This window comes from Carcharhinus amblyrhynchos, chromosome 11, assembly GCF_965287045.1.
Source record: "Carcharhinus amblyrhynchos chromosome 11, sCarAmb.v2.hapA, whole genome shotgun sequence".
In the NCBI taxonomy this organism is placed as follows: domain Eukaryota; kingdom Metazoa; phylum Chordata; class Chondrichthyes; order Carcharhiniformes; family Carcharhinidae; genus Carcharhinus; species Carcharhinus amblyrhynchos.
Window position 1 is genome coordinate 54,246,793 of NC_137334.1, and position 22,388 is coordinate 54,269,180.

The window sequence follows — 22,388 nt, forward strand, 5'->3', positions numbered from 1 at the left end:
AGTTAGTTGTTTAATTATCCATCACTATTCACAATGGAATGTGGTAATACTGCAGAGCTTCAATCTGATCTGTTGGTTTTGTTTTTTTAATGCTCTGTCTATCACACCACTGTTTCATATACAAGTAGTCCTGTGTTGTAGCTTCTCCAGGTTGACACAGCATTTTTAGGTATGCCTGGTGTTGGTCCTCGCATGTCCTCCTGCACTCTTCATTGAACCAGAGCTGTTCTCCCATCTTGATGGTACTGGTAAAGTGAGGATTATGCTGGGCTCACAAATTGCAGTTTTATACAATTCTGCTGCTAATGGCTCACAGCATCTCATGAATGCCCAGTTTTGAGTTGCTTGATTAGTCCTATATAGTGGCATACAATATGGAAGGTTTCCTCAATGTGAAGGTTTCCTCAATGGGCAGGCCATCATGTCCAAAAGGTCTGAGTGGCGACCACTCCTATCAATAATGGCTTTGACAGATGCATCTGTGACAGTGGATTGGTGAGGATGAGGTCAAGTGGGTTTTTTCTTCTTTTTGGCTCCTCACCACCCATCACAGGCCCAATCTAGTGACTCTGTCCTTCATGATTCAGCCAACTGGGTCAGTAGTGGTGCTACTGAGATAATCCTGATAATGGATATTGAATCCCCCACTGAGGTTACATTCCATTCTATTGCCACCCAAGGAAGTGCTTCTTCCTCGTACAACAGCAGATATGATCAGAATCAATTAATCTTAAATGGTGTATTTGTGCAAGACTGCAAAAAAACTTGACTAAAATCTATCCTGTCCCACAGCTCAAAACAGAACCATCATCCTGAAATCTCATTTTTCACAGCCTTCTACAACTGTCATAGAACCAACTTAAATCTCCTTTGTTAAAAAGCAGAAAAACTGATGAATCACTTAATAATTATACTCTCAGAGGAGATACTTTCAATTAGTATATTAACCACTTTTCATTTAGGTGCTTTTTTAAAATATTACCATCAGCAAAAGACCTTGTTTTCACTCGTCGTCCTGTAAACAATCATTTTTCTTTCAACAAAATGCACCTCAATCCAACCGCTCCACGAAAGATACCAACAACCACTGCACCTAATATGCACCAGAACAAAAGCCATCAGCTAATTGTACTCTTCCACCATTAAGAAGCCAGTTCAAAATACAATTTTGAGCCAAGGCTGAAGTTTCTTACCCCCAAAAGAACCTCTTTCCAACTTCCGAAATAACAACAATTATTCCTACATTGAACTGAACACACACAGAATGTTACACTGTCAAAGCTTCTAAAAGCAGTTCTGAAATCACCCATCTCTTTTGTTGCACAAGATCAACTTGTAACTCAAAATTAATCACACACAAAGGCACCACATTCCCAAGAAGACCACAAACTGGCTCCGGTCTTTTTTAAACCAATACTCTGCAGACTTTTGTAAGCTAAAAGAGCTATAGTCAACAACAAAAAAGTAAATTAAATCTACTGCTATCTCGGAGACAGACAGGGTATTAAATAAAACAAATCCAATAACTTACCTAGGTTTCGGGTTTTGGGTTACCTTTTAATTCGAAGCTGCAAGAAAAAAGGAGGAAAATGTGCATTTACTTCTCACCACAGCTTATGGTAACACTAATAACACTTGAAAAGTAAAATAAGTTTCAAATCCCAAAAGGATTAGAATACAACTAGCTTCGGGCAACAAACAATATACAACCGCTAATGGGTTTCAGATAGGAATCAATAAAGTTTATTTACTTATTAGTCACAAGTAGGCTTACATTCACACTGCAATAAAGTTATTGTGAAAATCCCCCAGTCACCACACACTGGCACCTGTTCAGGTACACTGAACAAGAATTTAGCACGGCCAATCCACCTAACCTGCACATGTTTGGACTGTGAGAGGAAACCCATGCAGACACAGGGAGAAGATGCAAACTCCACACAGACAGTGACCCAAGCTGGGAATTGAACCCAGGCCCCTGGAGCTATAAGGCAGCAGTGCTAACCACTGTGCCATCCTACAGGAGGAGTTTTGTAAATTTAATGTATTTGTTTAAATCAGAAATAATTTCAGATGGTTACTTTGACAGTACAAAAGAATAAGGACAGAAGACAATTATGGACACACTCTCCCCCTTATTTTATCTAAAAAACACCAATATGGGATCATGCCCCATTTTATTCTAAACTGTACATCCAATCTACCATGAGCAGCATGACCAGTAATCCGTGCAAGTATTTATATCAAATAAGCTGCAAAAAAAAGTCAACTTAAACTTTAAAGATGCTACAGCAAATGTGAACAAAAATTTGCATTTATCCAGCACTTTGGAACAAATGCATTACATTTGCCAGTACATAAGAAAATGCTGTTGTCAGTTTTACACACAACAAAATCCTACTGACAGCAAATGGGATCAAGGGCCTATTTGGTTTCAGAGCCGTGTAGGTCCCACAATTACATCTTTTATTTGGACAGCGTTAGTAGAATTAAAGGAAAAGTTGCAGTGAGGATGGGTGGTGGTTAGAAACTGTTTGAACTGCTCTCTAAGGAACACCAAATCCCTCACGTCATTCAGGTGAGGGATAGAGGTCTATAGCAGTTATTCTCAAAACCGTTTTTGGTTGAAAAATGTTTTTTCAACTAAATTAGTGATCACAAATCCCTCTCTGCACTGCCTCCCCACTTCCCTGCACCTCCCTGAACTGTACAATATTCACGGCAAGCATATTTTGTGGTCCTTTGAGTTTTCAGTATAAAACTATTTAAAAGAAAGCCTCTTTGAAATAGACAAAACTCACTTGGTCCTCACTACTAATAGCACATCTACCATGGTCTATCTGCTGTTCTTCCTGCTACTTTATACTCACTGCTCTCCATGGTGCAACAGCCAGCCCACTCTGCACCTCATCTGGCAGCCATACTCCAGTCTCACCTCCAACTCAGCCCCTCATTTGCAAACTGCCTGATTGTTTTGCATACCCCGTGGAAAATCTCCATGAGACCCCAGTTTGAGAAAGACTGGCATCAGGGGACTGAACATCCATAAAGAGAAGGATCATAGATCAGACATCCTAACCCTGCCTGCTCATCTATTCTGGCATCTTCTGTTCTTACACAAAAATTTGTCTGCTTCTCAAAATATTGCTTTGGGTCCTTTTATTTTGGCTCAAACCAGTTTGTGTCAGCACTCCACCCAAAAGGCATTGCAGTGTTACTAAGTGGAAGTGCCGATCCAGATTGTATGCTCAAGTTTGCAGCGATTTTGAACCCTCGATCTTGAGATATGGAAGCAAGAATAGCACTAACCGAACAAACGACATTATTTCTTGGCAATAATTTCATTCACAATCCAACAGAAATGTTGGCTGCAAATGTTCTAATCATTGTCTGATGATGGGACAAAATGATTGCAAAATTCATCCAACTACAAAGCTACAATGGCTGTCTTTTTCGACAATATTTTAGTTTAGCATTTTCAGCTGCCATACTCAACATTTAGCAACTTATTCTGCAATGATTTGTAAACTGTATTGTTAGTTACAATAGTTACTTTACTCTTCCATTCCTGGTGGCACTTATGTGTTCCATGAACTCACCTCTCTGCTTCTCCACTATTGCAAACATAATGCTGAACAGAAAACAAGAAACCAATAGACATTACCTTGGCTGATTCACTGAAATGAACTGACAGCTCAAATGTGAGCTGCTCTTCTCTCAGACCCAGGAACTCCATAGCAAACAACTGCCTTTGAGATGGCCTTGCAAGCCACTCAGTTCAAGGGCAATTTGGGACAGGTAACAAATGCTTGCACAGCCTGTGGTGCCCACATCCCCTGAAAGAATAGAAAAACAAGAGTCCAGTTTCATTTGGCCACAGGTGGGCATTTGTTACCCACCCCTAGCTTTCCTTGAACCAAATCGCTTACTAGTACATTTCAGAGGGCAATTGAGAGTCAACTACGTTGCTGTGGGTAGGGAGACATATGTAGGTCAGACCAGATAAGGATGGCACATTTCCTTCCCTAAAGGAAGTTAGTGAACCAAGATGAGTTTTTAAACAATAAATCAATGATCGTTCATTATTGAGACCAGCTGTCAGATTTACTAATTGAATTTGGATTTCACCAGCTGCCGTGGTGGGATTTGAACTCATTTCCCCACAGCATTAGCCTGGGCCTCTGGATGACCACTTTGCCACTGCCCAGCACAAATGTTTGCTGAGTTAGAGTCAAGTTAAGGACTTCCAATCAAAACAAAGTATTGCAAAGAATATTAATTGCCCCTTAGTGTCCAAAAGATGTGTAGGTTCAGTGGACTGGCCATGCTAAACTGCTCCATGGTGTCCAAAGATGTGCAGGTTAGCTGGATTGGCCATGCTAAATTGTTCTATGTGTCCAAATATGTGCAGATTAGCTGGATTGGCCATGCTAAATTGTCCCTTAATGTCCAAAGATGTGTAGGTTAGGTGGGTTAGCCATGGTAAATATGTGAGTTAATGGAGGTAGGGTGAGGGTGGGAGGGCCTGGGTAAGATGTGCTTTCAGAGAGTTGGTGCAGACTTGATGGGCCAAATGGCCTCCTTCTGCACTGCGAGGATTCTATGCATTCTAATTGAATTAAACATAGAATAATACAACTCAAAGATCCCAGTGAGCCCAGTGAGACTGCATGCTATTTTAAATTCAGAAATGTTAAAAGACTGCCAGAAATTGAAGAGATTTAGCCATTAAACTATCATTTTCCCCAAGAACGTTGAAAATCGGATTTTCCAGTGATGAAAGATTAAGTAAGAACAATTTATATTCATTGTGGCCATAATCTCTCACGGCTAAATCCACAGTCAACTTTCTGTACTTTTGATTTTCTAGCATTTTCCAAATGGTTTTATGCCATAATAGCAACGTTTCCCTTTGCAGACTTACGGAAGTTATAAAGAGCTTCTCCAAGGGCAAAAGAAGAATCAATATTTGCAAGGCGTACTCAAATTGATAAGAATGAAAATCACAGATGAAACACCATTAAATGCCCTGTCAAGAAGAAAAAAATGATTGAAAACTAAGGAGAATACATGAATCAGATACAATGTACACAACCATGTTTCAGAATGCCGAAGGGGCAGGTGTTGAATAGAAATTTCCTTAGGTTTATAAAGGAACGTGGGGAATACTGGAAAGTAGTTCACAAAGGGTACAACAGAAAGAATTGATTCACGATTCTTAGAATTACATACTCAAAAGACTGTCACAATCATAGAATCCCTACAGTGTAGAAGACGGCCATTCAGCCCATCGAGCCAGTACCGACAACAATTCCGCTGAGGCCATATGCCTGTAACCCCACGCATTTACCCTGCAAATCCCCCTGATACTAAGGGACAATTTAGCATGGCCAATCAACCTAACTTGAACATCTTTGGACTGTGAGAGGAAACTCCACACTGACAATCACCCAAGGCCGGAATTGAACCCTGGTCCCTGGCACTGTGAGGTAGCAGTACTAACCATGTTTGAGTTTGGGGTAGTTAAGTAAAGACATTCAGCAGCATGGCATGAAGAAAAATAGGTTGTGCCCATTTCAAAATCTGCTGGTTTCTCTCTTCACTGTAAGCAGCCTCATTAAACTGCATGGTTGGTTAACCATCAACTTTTCAAGGCAGCCAAGTTCAGAACATTTTATATAAAAAAAGCTTTCGCCACTGTCACTGGAGGTTAGCCAGTGCTGGCAAATCGTATAATTTGGAAAGTGGGATGGGAGCCAGTCAGATCCAGGAATGTCTCCCATTGCTTACTGAGCACAAACATTTAAACATGGCTTAGTTTTTGAGACTCCAAGTTTATTTAATCCAGGCACTGGTCAAGTACAGTGTAGTACTGAAATTCACAGCAAGGTTACCACCTAGCCAACCCTCAGCACATGGCAACACCCAGCCACACCATAACTCCTAGTCACAAGTTAGCCCCTTCCACTTTTTGTTTAAATAGATCTCTATCAAATTTCTAAACTATGGGCTAATATAAGCACAGAAGGCAGCCATTTGGCCCACAGTGCTTGCGCCAGCTTTTTAATGGAGCCATTCAAGTAACACCTTTTCTTACCTCATAAATCTTCTGCCCTTCAAATATTTATCCAGTTCTCTTTTGAATGTTACTATTGATTCTACTCCCACAGTGCTTTCAGCAGAGCATTCCAGGTCAGAACAAAACAGATCAAGTATTCTTAAGTTCAGCTGGGAGCAAAGGCATTTTAGAGTAGGAATCATTCTAGGGGCTCTTTGAATATTTTCCAATACCTTCAGATCACTATTCATTTAAAACAACATGCATTATAAAGCTCAATGCAGCATTCCAAGTGAGGAATAACCAAGGTCTTCCAAGGAACAAAATGGCATGTTTCAGTTTTTTATTGGATAGTCCAGCAGACACAGTTCAGTGCCCTGTTTGTTTTACAAAATCATTGCATTACAAATGAATGATCAGCTGTTACACACAAATAACATTTCAACATACTTGCATAGTGCTGGAAATCGTGATTAGGAGAGGTGCATGATGGCTGGTGAAAAATCAATGGGCTAAAGAGCTCCCTTCTGTACTGTAAAACTCTAGCACTGAAATATTGCTACTGTTCAGGCTGGCAGAATCTGATGGTCCCAGACAGCGCACTCCTACTGCAGGTTTCCCAGTGCTGAGCGGTACATTCAATGGGAAACCTGCTGACCGACAGTGGGACCATAAGATCCTGCCGCCCGCAAGTGGCATGCCATCCCCACAGCCGCGAAACACGCTGTGGAAAGGGAGAAAAAAATCCACTTAAAAACTTCATTTGCGAGCAACTCCATTTCCTTATAATGTAAATAAGACTTGGACAGTGCATTGAAGTACATAAATAATAAAGATGCCACTGTATCACTGAGTTAAATGGGTTATGGGGTAGGCCATTTAGGGCTAAGTAGAGGAGAGGCAGTGAATCCATGGAATTTTCCAGGAAAGTTGGCAAAATTTCTCCTTATCAAAAATAAATCAAATAATTCTCCTTGAAACAGTCGACTCTTGATAATTCAAAGTCACTTAAATTACTGAATTAATTTTACACTCATAATCATAGAGGTTTACAGCATGGAAACAGACCCTTCGACCCAACTTGTGCATGCCATTTTTTTTTAAACCCCAAGTGCCTGCATTTGGCCCATATATACCCATCTTATCCATGTAACTGTCTAAATGCTTTTTAAAAGACAAAATTGTACCCACCACTACTACTATCTCTGGCAGCTTGTTCCAGACACTCACCACTCTGTGTGTGTGTAAAGATTGCCCCTCTGGACTTTTTTGTATCTCTCCCTCTCACCTTAAACCTATGTGGTCTACTTTTAGACTTCCCTACCTTGGGAAAAGATATTGACTATCTAGCTGATCTGTGCCCCTCATTATTTTATAGACCTCTATAAGATCACCCCTCAGCCTCCTACGCTCCAGAGGAAAAAATCCCAGTCTATTCAGCCTCTCCTTATAACTCAAACTATCAAATCCCGGTAGCATCCTACTGAATCTTTTCTGCACTCTTTCTAGTTTAATAATATCCTTTCTATAACAGGGTGATCAGAACTGTACACAATATTCCAAGTATGGTCTTACCAATGTATTGTACAACTTCAACAAGACGTCCCAACTCCTGTATTCAATGTTCTGACCAATAAAACAAAGCATACTTCTTCACCACTCTGTCCACTTGTGACTCCACTTTCAAGGAGCTATGAATCTGTACCCCTAGATCTCTTTGTTCTGTAATTCTCCCCAATGCCCTACCATTAACTGAGTACGTCCTGTCCTGGTTCAATCTATCAAAATGGATCACCTTGTATTTATCTAAATTAAACTCCACCTGCCATTTGTCAGCCCATTGGTCCAATTGATCAAGATCCCATTGCAATCCTAGATAACTTTCTTCACTGTCTACTATGCCACCAATCTTGGTTTCATCTACAAACTTACTAATCATGCCTCCTATAGTCTCAGCCAAATTACTAATATAAATGACAAAAAGCAGTGGACTCAGCACTGATCCACGAGGCACACTGCTGGTCACAGGCCTCCAGTTTGAAAAACAACCCTCTACAACCACTCTTGACTTCTGTCATCAAGCCAAGTTGGTGTCCATTTACCTCACACTGGATCCCGTGAGATTTAATCTTATACCTACCATATGGTACCTCATCAAAGGCCTTGCTAAAGTCTATGTAGACCACATCAACATCAATTGAGATAAAATTACTCAACAATTATTCATAGACGTTATAAATCTAATCTTCTACTTTGCACAATAAACATTCCAGTACCGCTGGAACAATCATGTCCCACACTAACGTTAAACCACTCCTACTGTATTCATCATTGTAACCCTTATCTTGTTCCTAATAAGATGCCTGTATCTGATTTTTTAGAAGTTTTAATGGTCACCATTAACTGCTTAAGATAAGAGTTTTGCCAGATCGATGATTTTTCTCTGCTGTTGGAAATTAAATTCTTATTAATCTCAATGTTGTCATGACTGGCTAATTCTGTATTGGCATCAAATTCACAATCCAAAGTATCATTCAATTGTATTATAATTTCATCAGTTTAAAAACCACAATTATACTGCCGCTCAATCTTCTTTTCTCTGGTAAGAGCAAGGACTATAACTAGTGCATTTTCAGTGCCTGGTCATTTAGCACCATAAGCAGTATTTTAATTACTAAGAAATGTTCAAATATAATGAAAAGTCTGCTTTATGAAACAAATAATATTTAATGGCACATCATAAAGTCCCTATAGTACTAGGAGGAGGTCATTCGACCCATCAAGTCTGTACCGACCACAATCCCACCCAGTCCCTATTCCTGTAGCCCCACACATTTACCCTGCTGATCCCTCTGACACTAGAGTCAATTTTGCTTGGCCAATCAACCAAACCCACACATCTTTGGGCTGTGAGAGAAAACTGGAACACTCGGAGGAAATCCATGCAGACAAGGGGGGAAAGTGCAAACTCCACACGTACAGTGACCCAAGGCCAGAACTGAACCTGGGTCCCTGGCGTTGTGAGTTGGCAGTGCGACCCACTGTGCTACCGTGCTGCCACATCTAATTGAAACAGTAAATATCTGATTGGCACCATTTGTAGTTAACCTGATTGGAGGGACTCTTCAGGTCAATATTATACCAACTAAAATTCAATTTTGCAAAAAAAGTGGAAAATATTCACACATTACCACAACTCCCTGCTATCAGCCCTGACAGGTAGTAAACCCATGCTCTTGAATCTAATGAGTTCCAAGACGCAAGATATCTTGTGCTGGTTAAATACTCCTAGTAATTTAACAGGTGGGGTCATAGTAACAGAGAAAGTAATTAAGTCTAAATCAGTTCCTGAACATATGTATGAATGCGCAGTGTGGTTAATAAAATTGGTAAATTACATGTACAGATTGCTATACAGAAATACGATGATCTGGCTATACCAGAGACCAGGCTCAAAGAACAGCAGGCCTAGGTGTTAAATGTTCCTGGATACAAGGTATTCAGGAAAGATAAGAAAGGAAGAAAAGGGGGTGAGGTGCAGTAGTGATTAAGTATTGGAGAAAGAGGATGACTCAGAGGGGTCAAGGACAGAATCAAATTTGTTCAGAGCTCAGGATCCGAACAAAAAAGATACAATTACATTGCTTGACATAGTCAACAGGCCACCAACTAGTGAGGAGGATGTAGGGGAACACTTTTGCAAGGGGAATTGATGGAGAGGTGCAAGAATTGCAGTAGTTATAATGGGAGACTTAAATTATCCAAAATATGAACTGAGATAATGGTAGTGTAAAGGCTAGAGAGAGGCAAGAGTGTGTTCAGGAAGATTTTCTACTGAAAAAAGACACTGCTCGAATCAGGTCTAGATTCTTGGGAATGAGGTGGGAGGAGGAGAATGTTTAGGTGACAGTGATCACTGATTATACAGGCAAAAGGTCAAAGAACAAACCAGAGCAAGAATAATTAACTGGGGGAATGCCAACTACATTGGGGTAAGAAGAAATCTGGGATTAATGAATTGGAGTCAAAAGTTGACAGGAAAAAAGATGACAGCTGAACAATGTGTTATATTTAACGAAGAGATAGTTTGGGTAAGGTAAATTCCTTCAAAAGGAAAAGGTAGGATAAATAAATCTAGACACAACAGAAGAAAGAGAGGTTCTGGAGGAGCAAAAAAAATGATGTTGAATTTGTATAAGGCACTAGTTTGGCCTCAGCTGAAGTACTGCATCCACTTCTGGGCACTGCACTTTAGGAAGGATGTGAGGGCATTAGAAGGAGTAGATTCATGACAATGGTTTCAGAATGAAGAACTTTTCCTGAAGTTCCTTAGGAAACTGAGAAAGAGGATAAATTGGAGAAGTTAGAACTGTTTTCCTTGAGTGAAAATAATGCTAGAGGCAAGTCAAAAAATCATGAGGGGTCTAAACAGAATAGACAAGGAGAAACTGTTCCCACTCATGAAAGGATCGAGAACAAGAGATTTAATGCAACTGGCAAAAAAAGGCAAGATGAGAAAATACCTCTCTCATACAGCAAGTCTAGAAAGGTTAAGATTTGAAAAACATTGTCTGAGAATGTGGCAGAGGCAGGTTCAATTGAACTACTCAAATCAAAGGGAAATAGATTGTTATCTAAAAAGGAAGAACGTGCATGATTACGAGAATGTTCCCTTCTGGAAAGACATTTTCACTTCATCTACATGAACAATTATACATAAACAGAGGTTTGCAGAAACACTTGTCAAGTTTCTGTCATCAGCTGTTGGAAAATCAGCTAAATAGCCAGAACACATAACCTATTGTGGAGATAAACTAAAACTGATCTGCACTGTCACCAAGATTATGCTATGAACAAATGAAATGAGACACTCCAGAGGTTCAATGACACCCAAGACCATCTCAAGCCAAAATGATTTCAACAAACAGAAGAGAGAAGTTGCAATATCAGATGGTAAAATTTGATGCAAAGACCTTTATCATGTCCTCAAATACAAAGGAATATCAATTGTCTGAAGAAATATTTGAACTGTACCATTGTATAGATCAAAGCTTTCAGACAGCACTAAATGTTAAGATCTCTCCTTAGACACATTAGTGCCAGTTTATCTAATTCAGAACTTAAAATAATCTTTAAAATTAATGCAACAAAGTATCCAAGAAGCTTGAGTGATTATTAATGAATGTTTCAAACTGAATCAAAGACTGATACTAAATGGCAGAGATTTGAATCTTGTGTTTGCCCAAAAGAAACTGCCACAATCTAAAACAGCTCAAGCATTTTAACAAGTCTTCAGCAATTTACATACACTTCTCAGAAAGTTCAGGGTATGTTTGTTTGTTTCCAATAAGCCACAACTAAAACACATTTGCTATTTCAAATCTGTACACATAATAGAATCAGAGATATTTTAAGCACATTGGGGCTTGTGTCAGTACTGTGAAAGAGATGCTCAATTTAGTCCCACATCTCTGGTTTTTCTCCATAATCCTGCAAGTTAGTCCTTTTCAATAACAAGTTGAATTATCTTCTGAAAGTTCCAATGGAATCAAAATGCACCACCCTTTCAGATAGTGCACCAATCCTTAATATGATGACATCACTCATTTCCCTCTAGTTATTTACAGTTTGTCTGGCACCTCCTCCCAATCTTGTCCCATGAACCTGTTTCACCATTCAATGAGATTGTGCCTGGTAATTTGATGATTGGTGGAGGCCAATCATCGCACACCCAGACATCAGTGCATCAGATTCACAGGGTAGTGGCCTAGATCCAACCATCTCCAACTGTTTCAAAGAACTTTCTTCCATCATAAGGTCAGACATAGAGATTTTTGCTAATGAGTAGAGTTTAGCCCAGCCCCATACATAACTTCTCAGACACTGAAGCACTCTGCTTATATGCAGCAAGACCTGGACAGCATTCAGACTTGGGCTGATAAGTGGTAAGTAACATTCACATCACACAAGTGCCAGGCAAATAACCATCTCCAATGAGAGAATCTAACCATCTCCCCTTGACATTGAATGGCATTATCATCACAATCTCCCAGCATCAATATCTTGGGGGTTACCACTGACCAGAACTGAACTGGATCAGCCATATAAATACTATGGTTACAAGAGTGAGTCAGAGACTGAAATTTCAGCAGGAAGTAACTCACCTGCTGACTCCCTGAAGTCTGTCCACAGCCAGCAGCGTGATGGAATACTCTCCATTGCCTGGATAGCTCCAGTAACACTCAAGAAACTCAGCAGCATCCAAGTCAAAGCAGTCTGCTGATTGGCACCCTAAAACCAACGTAAACATTCACTCCCTCCACCACCAATTCCTAGCAGCAGCAGTGTGTTACATAGAAGATGCATTGCAGCAATTCCCAAAGGCTTCTTTTGGTTTTTGATTTGATTTATTATTGTCACATGGATTAATATACAGTGAAAAGTATTGTTTCCTGTGTGCTATGCAGACAAAAATATACCATTCATAGAGAAGGAAACGAAAGAGTGCAGAATGTAGTATTACAATCATTGCTAGGGTGGAGAGAAAGATCAACTTAATGCAAGGCAAGTCCATTCAAAAGTCTGACAGCTGCAGGGAAGAAGATGTTCTTGAGTCAGTTGGTACGTGACCTCAGACTTTTATATCTTTTTCCTGAAAGAAGAAGGTGGAAGAGAGAATGTCCGGAGTGCATGGGGTCCTTAATTATGCTGACTGCTTTGCCGAGGCAGCAGGAAGTGTAGACAGAGTCAATGGATGGGAGGCTGGTTTGCATGATGGATTGGGCTACATTCACAATCTTTTGTAGTTCCTTGCGGTCTTGGGCAGAGCAGGAGCCATCCCAAGCTTTGATACTACCAGAGAGAATGCTTTCTATGGTGTATCTGTAAACGTTGGTGAGAATTGTAGCTGACATCCAAATTTCCTTAGTCTTCTGAGAAATTAGGGGCATTGGTGGGGTTTTCTTAACTACAGTGTCGGCATGGAGGGGGGGAGCCAGGACAGGTTGTTGGTGATCTGGATACCTAAAAACTTGAAGGTCTCGACCCTTTCTACTTCATCCCCATTGATGTAGATAGGGGCATGTTCTCCTTTATGATTCCTGAAGTCGATGACGATCTCCTTCATTCTGTTGACATTGAGGGAGAGATTATTGTTGCCACACTAGTTCACCAGATTCTCTATCTCATTTCTGTATTCTTGTATCGTCATTGTTTGAGATCCAACCCACTAGTGAGGTGTCGTCAACAAATCTGAAAATCGAATTGAAGGGAAATATAGCCACATGGCCACAGGTGTATAAGGAGTATAATAGGGGTTTGAGAACACAGCCTTGTGGGGCACCGGTGTTGAGGATGATCATGGAGGAGGTATTGTTGCCTATCTTACTGATTGTGGCCTTTAAGTTAGGGAGTTCAGGATCCAGTCGCACAGGGAATTGCCAAGGCCCAGGCCATGGACTTTGGAGATAAGTTTCTGGGAATAATGGTGTTGAAGGCTGAGCTGTAGTCAATAAATAGATGTCTGACGTAGGTGTCCTTGTTATCTAGGTGTTCCAGGGTTGAGTGCAGGGCCAGGGAAATGACGTCTGCCATGGACCTGTTGCAGTGGTAGGCAAACCGTAGTGAATCCAGGTAGTCTGGGAGGCTGGAACTGATTTGTACCATGACTAACCTTTCAAAACATTTCATAATGATGGAAGTCAGAGCCACCGGCCGATAGTCATGAAGGCATGCTGCTTGGTTTTTCTTGGGTACCGGGATGATGGTTGTCTTCTTGAGGCAGATAGGGACCTCAGATTGTTGTAAAGAGAGGTTGACGATGTCTGTGAATACCACCACCAGTGGACCCGCACATGATCTGAGTGCATGTCCAGATACCCCATCCAAGCCAGTCACTTTCTGTGGATTGACCTTCAAGAAAGCTGCTCTGACATCTGCAATGGTAACCACAGATACAGGTTCATCCAGGGCTTCCAGGGTGGAGGGCATGCTTTCACTGACCTCTTGCTCAAAATGGGCATAGAATGCACTGAGCTCATCAGGGAGTGGTGCATTGGAGCCAGCGATTTTACTTGTCTTCATCTTGTAGCCTGTTACGTCTTGCAGACGTTGCCGTAGTCGGCGGGGGTCAGTGTGGCCAGCTTGGGACTCTAACTTGGTCCAGTATTGTCTTTTGACATCTTTGATGGATCTCCTCAGGGAGTGCAGGGGAGGTTTACTAGGCTGATACCGGAGTTGAGGGGATTGAGCTATGAGGAGAGGCTGAATAAACTGGGCTTGTACTCGTTAGAGTTTAGAAGAATGAGGGGAGATCTCATTGAGACGTATAAGATGATGAATGGGATGGATAGGATAGAGGTGGAGAGACTCTTCCCGCTCAAAAAAGACAGTAGGACTAGGGGGCACAGCCTCAAGATAAAGGGGAGGCGGTTTAGAACGGAGTTGAGGAGGAACTTCTTCACTCAAAGGGTGGTGAATCTCTGGAATTCTCTGCCCGTTGAAGTGGTGGAGGCTGCCTCGCTAAATATTTTTAAGAAGCGGGTTGATGGGTTCTTGATAAGAGAGGGGATTAAGGGTTATGGGGAGAGGGCGGGAAAGTGGAACTGAGCCACAACAGATCAGCCATGATCTTATTGAATGGCGGGGCAGGCTCGAAGGGCTAGATGGCCTACTCCTGCTCCTATTTCTTATGTATCTGGCTTTCTTGCATAGGTCAGTGTCACCTGAATTGAATGCCTCAGACCTGGACTTCAGCAAGCTGTGGATATCCCTGTTCATCCATGGTTTCCAGTTGAGGAACACACGGATTTGCTTCTTTGGCACAGTTTTCTACACACTTACTAATGACACTACCTTCCAAACCATAACCCAAGGACATGGGTGACAGACATGCTAGAACACTATCAACTGCAAGATCCCCACCAAGCCGCATGCCATCCTAATTTATGTCGCTGTTCCTTCATTGTCACTGGATCAAAATCCTAGGATTCCCTTTCTAACGGTACTGCAGGTGAACCAACACTAAATGAACTGCAGTACTTGAAGACAGTGGCTCACCATTACTTTCTCAAAGGCAATTTGAAATAAACAACAAAAATGCGAGCCTTGCCAGCAATGATCACATACCAAAGAATTTAAAAAAACCTAACTCTACCTACCCACTTTGTCCTGTTTTCTTTAGTATCCTGGATTAGTAGAAATGCTTTGAACTCAAGATTTAAAATTAACAATTAACCTAGCATCACCTACTGTTTGCAGGAGAATGCCAAACATCTATCACCCTCGAAGTTTCCTAACTGCATTCCAAAAAGACCTTCCTAATTTTTAAGCCATGTCCCTTAGTCCTGGATTTCCCAACCAGCAAAAGTAGTTTCTCTATGCCCACTGCTTTTGTTTCTCTTAATATGTTAAAAAGCTCAATCAAATAAGCTCTTAACTGTCTAAATAATAGAGACTACAGCCCTAGTATGTTTAATCTCTCCTCTTAATTAATCCCTTGGAGCACTGGTATCATTTCAGTAAATCAACACTACATTTCCTCCAATGCTAATATATCCTTCCAAAGGCGTATTGCTTAGAACTCAAACACATGTTCTAATCAGGGCTTTACATAGCACTAGCTTGCATTCTTGTCCTCTGCATTCTTGTCCTCTAGATATAAATGTGAGCAATCCATTAGTCTTTTTGATTATTTTTCACACCTATCCAGGACATTTTTATGCTCAATGTACATCAGTCCTCAGGTCTTTCTGGGTCTCTTTGACTTCCAGCTTTTCGCGAAGTATTAATCTATCTTATGTGATCTATTCTTTTTAGATCCAAAATGGATGACTTCACATTTGCCTACATGGAAATCTATTTGCCAGTATTTCCCATTCACGTAATGCATTAATATCTGTAATTTTATGCTTCAGCCTGCACTGCTACGCAGTGCCGCCCATCTTTATGTCATCAGCAAACTGGGATACATGGCTAAAGCTATTAATAAATACAGAACGTTGAGACCCCAATACATACTTGCAGAACACCACTAGTGTCTGCCACTTAAAAAGGTGTGTCCATTATCCATACTGTTTCCTGCTGCTCAGCAAACCTCCTAACTGGCTCAAAATAAAAAGCCATCGAGCCCTGGAGATTTGTCACTCCTTAATGCGATCATTTTCTTAATTTCTGCTATTTTGCTAATGCTAATTTTGGCAAGTCCCCATCCCCAATTCATTAGTTTCCTCAGGATGTCTGACTTCTTCCTCTACTGTAAAAGCTGACAATATAATAATTTAATATGTTCACCATTATCTTATTTTCATTTATAATTTTAGCTCCCCGCTTTGTTTTCCACCATCCTCTTGCTGCTTAGAGGTATAAACTGGTTCCACATCACAAACAATTTTCAAACATCTTCAATTTCTAAATTCTACCCATGGAGCCTGCATGTGTGTTTACCTCTTGCCATGGAAGTAATTTTATCCCTAATTGCTGATTCCACTCCTCACCTTGTAACAGTTTCCGGTACTTCTTGTGGATCTTATAACCTGCAATATTCTATTCCCATTCTTGACTATCCAGCAGCGATATCTCAATAATGGCTCCTATGAGCGGGATTGTCGAGTTGTGCTTTCCCCAAGGCAGGAAAATCCCACCCGATGTCAACGGACATTTGCATCATCCGTGTCCCACCAACTACAATTCCCATGGTGGGCAGGACAGGAAAATTATGCCCTATATCTTTACAATTTAAGAACATTTGAATCATCAACATTTTTTGAAATAAAGGAAATTCTTTATTTTTATTCTTCCATGGGATGTGGGTGTTAGTGGCTAGGTCAGCATTTATTATCCATCCCCAATTGCCCTGGAAGTGCTGGTGAGCCCCTTTCTTGAACTGCTGCAGTCCATCTGATGTAGGTACACCCATACTGCTGTTAGGAAGGGAGTTTGACCTAGCAACAGTGAATATTGCTCCAAGTGAGGATGGTGAGTAACTTGGAAAGGAACTTGCAGGTGGTGATGTTTCCATGCATCTGCTACCCTTGTCCTCCTAAGTGGTAAAGGCCATGTGTTTGGAAGGTGCTGTCAAAGGAGCCTTACTGAGTTGCTACAGTGCATCTTGTGGATGGTGCATGCTGCTGCTACTGTGCATCAGTGGTGGAGTGAGTGAATATTGAAGGTGGTGGATGGGATGCTAATCAAGCAGGCTGCTTTGTCTTAGATGATGTTGAGCTTCTCAAGTGTTGGAGCTGCACTGCAACACAGGCAATTGAAATGTATTTCATCACAGTCCTGACTTGTGCCTTATAAATAGTGGACAGGCTTTGCGGAAACCCGGAAGAGAGCTACTCATTGCAGAACTTCCATCCTCTTACCTGCTCTTGTAGCCAGCATATTTATAGGTCAAGAACAATTTCTGGTCAATGGTAACCGCCAGAATGTTGATACTGGGGTTTCAGTAATGGTAATGCCATTCAATATCAAGTGGAGATAGTTAGGTTCCCTCTTGTTGGAAATGGTCATTTGCCTGGCACTTGTGTGGTGCAAACATTACTTGCCACTCATCAGCCTAAACCTAAACATTGTCTCAGCTTGCTGCATTTAGACACTGACTGCTTCAGTAAAATAACTAAATGTGAAAACTTGAATTTAGACAATGCTCCTACGATAGAAAATTTTCCAAGGGTCATCTTGAGAGAAGAAAATATAGAAAGGAACAAAGTTCACAATTTGATGGGACAGTTAAGAGAAGACACCAAAGTCTGGTGAAAAATTAGTATTGAGAAGGTTTTTAAAAATGTGTAGAGAGCAATCGAGAGGCAGAGGGAGAGAATTTTGGATAGTAGCACTAAAACAACTAAACACTATTAGTAATGCTAGGACTAACACTGAAGAGCTGAATCACAGGACTGATGGTTGCAGGAGGCATCATAAGGCTAGAAGAGGTTTGAGAAATAGATTGTGTGAGATTGTGAAGACATTTAATGGATGGATTTTTAAAATTCAACATGTTGTGAGACAGAGAGCCAGGAGAGATCATCAAGTTTTATTGATAGCTGAACGGAATATAGTGCAGTGAGAATATGAGTTTTGGACAACAATTAGTGTTTATGGAGAATGGGTGAGGGGCCAAAATGACAAAACATGGTTAAAGGTTTCAGTGACAGTGGGTCCGATAGAACAAAAGTAGGAACGTGGAAGTGCAAATAACACGTTTCAGTGATTGAGTTTGAAGTTTGGCTCTAGATAAAATAGGATGTTGATGTTTTCTACAGCTTGAATCAGAGTGCTTGGGAAAGCGACAGAGTCAATGCCAAGGAAGGACAGTTTATTCTTGGAGCCAAATTCCATCAATTGTTCAACTGGAATAAATTGCAATTTATCCAAAGTTTATTTATTAGTCACAAGTAGCCTTACATTAACACTGCAATGAAGCTACTGTGAAAATCCCCTCATCACCATACTCCGGTGCCTGTTCAGGTACACTGAGGGGGAACTTAGCAGGCTAATGTACCTAACTAGCACATCTTCAGACTGTGGGAGAAAACAGGAGCACCTGGAGGAAACCCACACAGACACTGGGAGAATGTGTAGACTCCACACTGACAGTGACCAAGCCGGGAATCGAACCCAGATCCCTGATGTTGTGAGGCAGCAGTGCTAATCACTGTGTCACCATATATCAAGTAAATAGGCTGACAGCACAGGGGTATCCAAGATGGACAGATGCTGGCATTGGACTAGGGTTGGAACAGTAAGAAGTCTCACAACACCAGGTTAAAGTCCAACAGGTTTACTTGGAATCACAAGCTTTCAGAACACTGCCCCTTCATGATGAAGGAGCAACACTCAAAGCTCGTGAATCCAAATAAACCTGTTGGACTTTAGCCTGGTGTTGTGAGACTTCTTACTGAGCACAGGGGTAGCACTGAGGCCGAGGAAAGTGGTGAAGGCAGAACTGGGCGTTGTCAACATATATATGGCACCTTGACTATGCAGTAGGTGGGGAATAATAGGTGATGGGATAATGGAAGAGGAACACTTACTTGGGAATTCAGAAGAGAAAATATGCTGGGGAGAAGGATCAAGATGGCAGGGTGTTACTGAAAATGAAGTAAAAGATGAAAAAGAGATGGAAGGACAAAACAAGAGAAACAAAAAGCAAAATAGAGAAACAGAAGGAGATAGAAATACACAGCTTAGATTGCACAGGCTGTAGCAGAAAGTGATGAGAATGATGAAAAGAAATCACAATCCAATATCTCAGGCCCTGACTTGAGGGAGAAGTCTCATTTATTGCCCTGGCAGCCCTTGTTCAAGGGGCAATTGAGAGTCAACTATATTGCTGTGGCTCTGGAGTCACATGTAGGCCAGACCAGGTAAAAACGACATACCTAAAGTGCATTTCTGAACCAGATGGGTTTTTTCAACAGTTGACAATGGTCACCTGGTCTTAATTCCAGATTTTTATTTATTGAATTCAAATTCTACCATCGAACCTGGTGGGATTCGAACCTGGTTCCCCAAAACATTAGCTGAGTTTCTGGATTAATAGTCTAGCAATAATACTACCAGGCCATCACCTCCCCAGTAGTTTAGGAGCCAGCAGAAGAGAAGAATTTGATCCAAAGTTGAGTGGGGAAGAGGGAGAGTTGATCCAGGGTTTATAAAGTTTATTTACTTGTCACAAGTAAGGCTTACATTAACATTGCAATGAAGTTACCGTGAAATTCCTCTAGTCACCACATTCTGGCACCAGTTCAGGTCAACGCACCTAACTAACACATCTTTCAGACAGTGGGAGGAAATCAGAGAACCCAGAGGAAATCCATGCAGACATGGGGAGAACTCTACACAGACGAGAATTGAACTCTGATCCCTGGCGCTGTGAGGCAGCATGACTAACCACTGTGCTGCCCCTGCGAGTGGGGAAGAGGGATCGCCGATCCGGGGTACGAGTGGGGAAGGGGGATCGCCGATCCGGGGTACGAGTGGGGAAGAGGGATCGCCAATCCAGGGTACGAGTGGGGAAGGGGGATCGCCGATCCGGGGTACGAGTGGGGAAGGGGGATCGCCGATCCGGGGTACGAGTGGGGAAGAGGGATCGCCGATCCGGGGTACGAGTGGGGAAGGGGGATCGCCGATCCGGGGTACGAGTGGGGAAGGGGGATCGCCGATCCAGGGTACGAGTGGGGAAGGGGGATCGCCGATCCGGGGTACAAGTGGGGAAGAGGGATCGCCGATCCGGGGTACGAGTGGGGAAGAGGGATCGCCGATCCGGGGTACGAGTGGGGAAGAGGGATCGCCGATCCGGGGTACGAGTGGGGAAGAGGGATCGCCGATCCGGGGTACGAGTGGGGAAGAGGGATCGCCGATCCGGGGTACGAGTGGGGAAGGGGGATCGCCGATCCGGGGTACGAGTGGGGAAGAGGGATCGCCGATCCGGGGTACGAGTGGGGAAGAGGGATCACCGATCCGGGGTACGAGTGGGGAAGGGGGATCGCCGATCCGGGGTACGAGTGGGGAAGGGGGATCGCCGATCCAGGATATGAGTGGGGAAGGGGGATGGCCGATCCGGGGTACGAGTGGGTAAGGGGGAATCGCCGATCCAGGGTATGAGTTGGAAGGGGGATCGCCGATCCGGGGTACGAGTGGGGAAGGGGGATCGCCGATCCGGGGTACGAGTGGGGAAGAGGGATCGCCGATCCGGGGTACGAGTGGGGAAGAGGATTCACCGATCCGGGGTACGAGTGGGGAAGAGGGATCGCCGATCCGGGGTACGAGTGGGGAAGGGGGATCGCCGATCCGGGGTACGAGTGGGGAAGGGGGATCGCCGATCCGGGGTACGAGTGGGGAAGGGGGATCGCCGATCCGGGGTACGAGTGGGGAAGAGGGATCACCGATCCGGGGTACGAGTGGGGAAGGGGGATCGCCGATCCGGGGTACGAGTGGGGAAGGGGGATCGCCGATCCGGGGTATGAGTTGGAAGGGGGATCGCCGATCCGGGGTACGAGTGGGGAAGAGGGATCGCCGATCCGGGGTACGAGTGGGGAAGAGGGTTCACCGATCCGGGGTATGAGTTGGAAGGGGGATCGCCGATCCAGGGAAGGGAAGCCAGTGCTAAGCTCAAACCCTAAATTAGAAAATAATGGAATTGAGTCAAAAAGCCTGCAGAGCACAGCCCAAGGAAACCTCTGGTTATGAATATTTAAACTGCAGGCACAGAGAGTAGAAAACCATTTGAGGCGAGTAACAGCGATTCCTTCCTGTGCTGTAGAAGGAGTTTAAAATCTTCTGACTCCTTCAGACTAGCGTCAGGTTGAATCATTTCAGTGTAGCTACATTCTCTGTACTGAAGCTCTGATATGGTGTTGCTCGATTGGAAATAAAATGCAGAAAGCACGTTATATGGCCGGTCAATGAGATTAATGTAGCCGACCCCCACTCCCAGAAGGAATATAACTCAATACCAGGCCGCCATTTAAACCAGAAATCCAGCACAAAGTGAGGGGGGGGGGGGGGGTGGTAGCTGTGCCTTCGCCAGGATTGTGAACAGGCTCCTATGGTTACCCTGCTGCAGAGAGCTTTCAAACATGGCATTGTCATGCGGAACAGCTGGGAGCACTGCGGCTGCCACACTGAGCCTGCATTCACTGCAGTCTGTGAAGTTATCAGGGGGAGGCACAGTGAACAATAACTTGCCCCAGAGTTTTGCCCTGTTCTCCAGTCCGCGATCTCCAATCGAACTTATCCCGTTCACAATGAGCTGACATCCCAAAGTTACCTCCACCACCGGCTCCGCACACACAGCTCTCTCTCCTCCCCACCCCCCCCCCCCCCCCCAGTTTAAACTTACCTCCGGGCAACTCAAAACTCCTCTTGGCCAGAAGTCGACATCGATCCAAACTTTCAACCGGACTTGGCCGCTGCTGGAATATGGGGCCTCGGCTTTCGGGATGGATAAGGGAGCGTTCCCTGAGCCGGCTCCGGATCCAGGCAGTGTTCAGCCCAATTCAACAGGCATCGCTTTCCCAGGAACTCCCAAGTTGGTTCTGTCGCGATGGGTGGATTTCCTCTCCCCCCCCCCCCCCCCCCCGAGTGAAGGAGTTGCAAAGCTGCCGATCCGATGCGTATTCCTCCTCCTCCCTGTGGAGTCTATCTCTCACTTTGCTCAGTTCCAGGCTGTAATTAACAAACCCATTACCACATCATTTCCTCTTTGTCCAATTTCCCCAGGCAGACACCCAGGGGCTGGGGCCGGGGAGGGTGGGCGGGGGAGGGGTGGAAATGTGGGGGTGGGGGACCCGGGCCAGTTAAATATCAGGCACTCTGTTCAGACTTC

At 43.1% G+C, this 22,388-nt stretch overlaps 1 protein-coding gene across 3 annotated transcripts in view; it reads right to left on the reverse strand.

Moving 5' to 3' along the window:
* LOC145350137 (activin receptor type-1-like) overlaps positions 1–22,126 on the reverse strand; it is an 85,811-nt gene extending 63,685 nt beyond the window's left edge. The window contains exons 1-3 of one of the 3 annotated variants that reach the window (XM_080199104.1): positions 21,903–22,126; positions 4,925–5,029; positions 1,532–1,568 (exon numbers count right to left, since the gene is read on the reverse strand). The gene's annotated coding sequence lies outside the window, so the exon portion shown is untranslated. The remainder of the gene's footprint in view (positions 1–1,531; positions 1,569–4,924; positions 5,030–21,902) is intronic. The other 2 variants (XM_080199103.1, XM_080199105.1) reach the window with 2 other exon arrangements.
* Between the last annotated feature and the right edge of the window lie 262 nt (positions 22,127–22,388).